At 44.6% G+C, this 6,420-nt stretch overlaps 1 pseudogene; it reads right to left on the bottom strand.

Annotated features, from left to right (window-relative positions):
* Window positions 1-1,681: 1,681 nt before the first annotated feature.
* LOC126458662 (5S ribosomal RNA) lies at window positions 1,682-1,799 on the bottom strand (annotated as a pseudogene).
* Between the last annotated feature and the right edge of the window lie 4,621 nt (window positions 1,800-6,420).

Genomic DNA, 6,420 nt, shown 5'->3' with positions numbered 1-6,420 from the left:
TACCGCACGACCACGAGCTGCGGACCACAGGGTTTTAAGAAGATCCTGTCGAAGTAGAAATATTGGTATCTTTACTGACAGCAAGTGAATGACTGGATCTACATTGATAAGGCGGCACTGATTCGTGTGTGTAGAGTAATGCGGGAGGCATGCGTGCGTTATCAACTCCGAGGGTCATGCCACAGGTCAAGAATACTTCTGTTTCATACAAATAACGGCAGTAATCTCTGTGGGAGTGGCAGTCCCTCGGAAGTAAACATGCTTTAGTAAAAAAGGGTGCAAAGGGAATTAGATTAGTCAATAAGAAACTGAAAGTAGTAGAAGAGTTTTGATATTTAGGCAGCATAAGGACATGACTGATGGAGTAAAGACGATATAAAATACAGACTGGCGCTAGCAAGAAAAGCATATCGGTGAAAGTGAGATTCCTTACATCGAATATAAATTTAAATGTTAGGAACTAGTTATCAAATGTATGTGTATGTAGCCTTGCCCAGAAGTGAAACGCATTTAATACTCATTTCAAACCAATATAAAATAGAGGCTTTTGAAATGTGGTGCTAGCAAAGAACGCTGAAGATTAGACTGGTTGATAGGACAATTAATGAGGAGGTACTGAACGGAATTGGGGAAAACAGAAATTTATGGCACAGCTTGACTAGAAGAGATTCGTTGATACGTCACTTCGTGAGCCATTAAGGAATACGTACTCTGTAATGGAAGGAAGAGTAAGGAAAAAATTGCAAAGAAAGACCAAAAGTTGACTGCAATTAGAAGGTAAATGTAGCCTGCAGTAGTTATGCATAAAACAAATCCTCTGAGGACCACAACATCCACTGTTATAGTGCCACTTATCCAACGGAAATGAGAGCACCACAAAAATAATGGGTCCACTGGAGCGGTGCAACACTGCCTCAATCACTCACTACCATGTGGCAGCCGTACCGCAAAAGTGTGTGAACGTACCAGAGCCGCTCATAGCCGGTCTAAGCTAGCTGTGTCATATCTATCAGCCTGCATACCTGGCTATAGGCAAAACTATGGCAACGTGTAGCTCTCGCGGAGGAGGGTCAGCAGAAGAAGGAACGGCAGTGAGAACTGAGCCGCCGCACAGTACAGATGCGTATTTAGAGTATCCGTAACTTCAATCCGCTTTCGACGTGGGTCGAGCATAACGCGGGCTCCCCACAGACGAGTATGGAAGTTTTTCTGGTTCTTTCCGTTAGTTTCCGCCTTCGCTTCGTCGCCTTCCGCGAAATACACGGCACCCAGCGATCGTGAGAAAAGGTTCGTGTCGTTTCAGACACTCGTCCTCTGTTTTCCCGCGCTCACGCGATCGGAAGAGCTCGTCACCGAGAAGTGTACACACTAAGGGATCGGTGTTAGGGTGGAACTGTTGTGCAATGACAATTATCGCGATCGGTGGTTAATGGACATTGCAATATCATTTCATTTCGTCACTTGTTCATTTACTCATTTAAAAAAGCGTCTTCAGGCCACGAGTGGACTACCGGGACCATCCGACCGCCGTGTCATCCTCAGAGGAGGATGCGGATAGGAGGGGCGTGGGGCCAGTACACCGCTCTCCCGGTCATTACGATGGTATTCTTGACCGAAGCCGCAAATATTCGGTCGAGTACCTCCTCAATTGGCATCACGAGACTGAGTGCACCCCGAAAAATGGCAACAGCGCATGGCGGCCTGGATGGTCACCCATCAAAGTGCCGACTACGCCCGACAGCGCTTAACTTCGGTGATCTCATGGGAACCGGTGTATCCACTGCGGCAAGGCCGTTGCCCTCATTTACTCATTTGGCAGAATAAATACGTTTTGGGCAAGCGTACACATCAATTCCTGTTCAAATGGTTCAAATGGCTCTGAGCACTATGGGATTTCACAGCTGTGGTCATCAGTCCCCTATAACTTAGAACTACTTAAACCTAACTAACCTAAGGACATCACACACATCCATGCCCGAGGCAGGATTCGAACCTGCGACCGTAGGAGCCGCACGGTTCCGGACTGCGCGCCTAGAACCGTGAGACCACCGCGGCCTCAATTCCTGTTGCCACATCGTCACCATAGCCTACGTCCTGAACAAAGTGCGTGGGTGCGACACTAAAGTCGACTCACTACACGACTGAGATGTAAGCGGCGATACCCACACTCCACCCGCTTCAATGCTCTCATTTCGGCGGGGAAGAGAATCGACAAGTTTCTCTGCATTCTGGCCCTGAGCACACAGCAGTGCCACCCCAGGAGGGGACAGTTTGCCACCGCCTGCCAGCCTGCACACATTCAGCATTCTCGTTGCTCTCGACTGCGTAGTATGGCACCATAGTCTTCTCACTCCATAGCTACACGGAAATTCCTTCATTATCTCGAATGTGCGATTACCTATATGTATTGACATTAAATTTTTGTAGTAAGAAGCAAATGAGGAAGCAGAAATCTCATGACTAGGCGGGCTGATGTGACCGACACCTATTCTTATCCCTCGATAAAGGTAAGAAGGACAGGCAGAACATAGCTGCAAATGTTTCCCGGCGCTTCGCTACTTCAGCAAAGGCATGGAACAACAGCAACAACAACAAAAAGAGAAGTATTTCTTTTGTACATTGCCAAATAGACTATGTGTGGACTGACAATTTCCACGTGAGACATGTACATTACTCTACATTGTCGGTATAATAGTGATTTTTATCCCTTTTTTGTTTTTAACATTTCCTTCTAGCAGCACGTTATCAATGTTTCTTGTTTTGGTGGATGCTTTGTTTGCGAAACTATTTCTCGCTACTATAACCGCTCTTTTAACTAACAACAATATTATCAGGCTTATTTTCATTCAGGGGAGAGGTGATCGATAATAGTATTGAAAAAATTTTAGTTAAAATTATCGATATATGATGTCTCATCAGAATAACGCCCGCAGCAAAGTAGTGCTTCAGGGAAATCAAAGAGGGTTTAATGCGGCTACTTTTGTTTCTAAATTCTACTACATAAACCATGCGTGGGTACTGTTAGTTCTCTTGTCTTGTTTCCTGTGCTCTGTATAAGTATACGTAGCTGCGGCGTGCGATATAGTGAGCATTTCCGTGTAATATACTACTAAAGTGATCAGGCAAATTTGTTGAACTGCAAGAAAATTGACTAGAGTTAATTTATTCCGGACAGACTATTGCCGCAAGGTCACGGACCAAGAATATCTGGGGAATTGTGTGCGCGAGAAAAGTAGCGCTCAGTATTAACTTGTATTAAATGCCGAATAACTGATAAGATCTGTGGACTATACGAAGGACCGTTAAACTGAATTAAGAACGGAACTGGACACTTAGCTTTGTGGAAATAGAAGCGTACTAAGTTTGAATGACTGTATCTAAGTATGGCAATGGTCCATATTCCTTGCTATAACATCTTTGAGTAACGAACCATAAAAATGACGGACATTTTAGTGCCACAATTGCTGAAAGTAACTGTATGATTAACCATCCTTTTCCCTCTATACAAAACGCGATCATTCATTACTTACTGAATGTTGTGAATAAAAAATTAAAATGATTTCCATAATTACGTGTGTATTAGCAAATAATAACTGACATCCAAAAACGTTATTAACTACTGTATCTTCCGTAACGCAGCAACAAATGAAGGGTGATCGACTAAGCAAAAAGCAAAAAATTTAGTCGCCGTTACAGTGAAGATGTTTGTGGCTGCTCCATCTGAGGTATAGACATAACGAACAGTCGGACATATGCTGTAGATAAATATATTACGTCAGAGAAGTCGACGACAGCAGATCGATACAGGGCGGCTATGCTACTCTAGTAAGAAACTATTCACTTTCAACCTCTATGTTCGTCGAATTATTGTTACTGTGATCGCTTGCAGACTCGCTAGCTGTGGGTTACAGCTTACGTGAGATACAGACTTGTACGAAGGCTGCATCTCCCCTTTCACTTAGTGGTCGTTCACAACTGTGCCGCCTCCACTAAGACTGTCCGCTTCCCAACCGCGCAGTCTGAGCAGATACGGGCCAATGGAAGCAGCCGTCCAACTGGACCCATAGTATGAGATTTCCCCGGGAACAAGATGAGAACGTATTTCTTCGCGAGTGCTACGTTATTTTGAGCACGGTGTACCTGTCAGTAACTGCAGTTGCCATTCAGTAACACACGGTGACACTGGGCTCCTCACCTTCGTGCTGTCTGAGTAAATTAATTTTGGTCAGATGGTAGTTATGATGCCGTATACCTGTCACCACTACCAGAAATAAAATAACTTCCAATTTAGACTGATACTATTTACATTAATTTTCCACCTAGCCTTCATACCTAAACGTGTCCATTCTGTTTATGTCATCACTCCCTTAGAACTGTATTGAAACTAATGATCGAGCAGAACGCTGTTTTTACACACTTTTTGAAATTTGTGTTGCACCTTCCAAACATTTGACTGAGCGTAGGGCAAAGTGAGTGCTACCACTTCCTGACAGCCTCCAGAATGGAAATCTCTTAGGAAGCCGGGAAGCAATGGGCTCGGGCGTTTTCCTTTCCTCCGCCAGGGAATGAGATGCAAGACCTCATTAAGAACTTCAGAGGGCCTTGCAGCTTGTGAGGAAAGCACGGCTTTAGGTCTCCGCCTGTTAAGTCTGCCCCGATCCACTTTCCTTGTAAAAGACTGCAGAGAGCCACTGCATATTTCAGGAGCTCGCCGAGAGCCTCTTACGAAGTATTCTTGCTTTGCCCTGAGGTAGCCTGCTAATCTCTGGTCACACCTCCGTAATGGTTTAAGTAAATGAAGAAGTCATGCATTTGCTGCTGCATCCAACGTCTGTATTCGAGAAAAGGCATATTCGTTGTTATCTTTATCGTGTACAGTCGCATGACCCTTTAACGAGGAGCTATACAATTTACTTAATTCCTTCTTCAGTACTGCATTGTTCTACAATATCACTGAGTCGCAGATAGAAACTGTCAAATCGTACAAATATCTCGACATAACTGTATGGAGCGATATGAAATGGAATGATCACAGATGCTCAGTCATAGGTATAGCAGGTGCCAGACTTTGATGGTACAACAGAAGGAAAATTCGGTCTATAAATGGGATTGCTTACAAAAGACTTGGGCAATGCATTATACAATAATGCTGAATTGTGTGGGACCCATACCTAATAGGACAAAAATTGGATATTGAAAGTATACAAAAAAGAGCATCATAAGGGGTAGCAGGTTTGTTTCAACCATGAGGGAGTGCCACGGAGACGCAGAAGAAAACGGAACTGGCCAAAGCCGAAAGATGAAAACTAAACTAAAAGTCTACTCACAAACTTTCAAGTATCAGCTTCAAGGGAGGAATCTCCATAGTGATCGTGAAAACAAGATTAGTCTATTTGTAATGCACACAGAGGTATTTAAACAGTTAATATTTTTGTGCTGCATACGCGAACGTTGAGGGAGACGCGCCAGTAAGTGTTACAGTGGGAAGTACCCTCTGCCATATACTTCACAGTAGCTTGCAGTACGTGGATGTAGATGACGACGCTGGCTGAGGGATCAAGCGACTGTAGTGGCTGCCACACTGAAATCGTGTACTGAAGAAGTTAAGACTCAAACTATCATGCTGGTAACAAGTTTGTGTGGCCATCCTCCGCAGCAAGCATATAAATACTCGTTTTTTTATTTACAAAACAAGTAATCATACGAGTATTCACGTTCTGATTTTTCCGAGGTTCGACTAAATACAGTGGCGAGCAAAGCTCAGGGACGAAAGTAACTTTCCCATGATGTGTCACAACCAAGTAACATTACTCAACGAAACTTGGACCATACAAGAAAGAAATGCTGCAGTATGGTAGAGAAGGAAAGTGAAGGAAATACGCAATGATGCAAACAGAAATCACGCTTTTATTCAAATACAATAGTTACACTGAACTCCTCGCTGTTCATGAGGGTCCCCTGGACATCAGAAAATGCGGGAAATGGCTCTTCATAGGGTGTGTGACCACCACGCACGGCAGTGCATGCTTTGCAACGTGTTCCCGTGCTGGCTAAGACTTCTTACAGCAGGGCGTTCCAGTCTTCCGTCAGTGCTGGATGGTCGTTTGGTACTTGCGGACGGGCTGAAATACGTCTCACCAACACATCCCAAGCGTGCTTGATGGGGCTTAAGTCGAGGGAACGGACGTGGTTTGATTTTGGGAAACGAGGGTCAAACGGTGTCGTCGGTCCCATCGGAATAGGGAAGGATGGAGAAGGAAGTCGGATGTGCCCTTCCAAAGGAACCATCCCTGTATTTGCCTGAAGCGATTTAGGGAAATCACAGAAAACCTAAATGATGATGGCCGGACTCGGGTTTGAACAGTGGTCCTCCCGACGCGAGTCTAGTGTGCTAACCACTGCGCCACCTCGCTCGGTAAC

The sequence above is a fragment of the Schistocerca serialis genome, chromosome 2 (assembly GCF_023864345.2).
Source record: "Schistocerca serialis cubense isolate TAMUIC-IGC-003099 chromosome 2, iqSchSeri2.2, whole genome shotgun sequence".
Taxonomy (NCBI): domain Eukaryota; kingdom Metazoa; phylum Arthropoda; class Insecta; order Orthoptera; family Acrididae; genus Schistocerca; species Schistocerca serialis.
The sequence above is the reverse complement of the archived record's forward strand: the minus strand, read 5'-3'. Positions and strand labels throughout refer to the sequence as shown.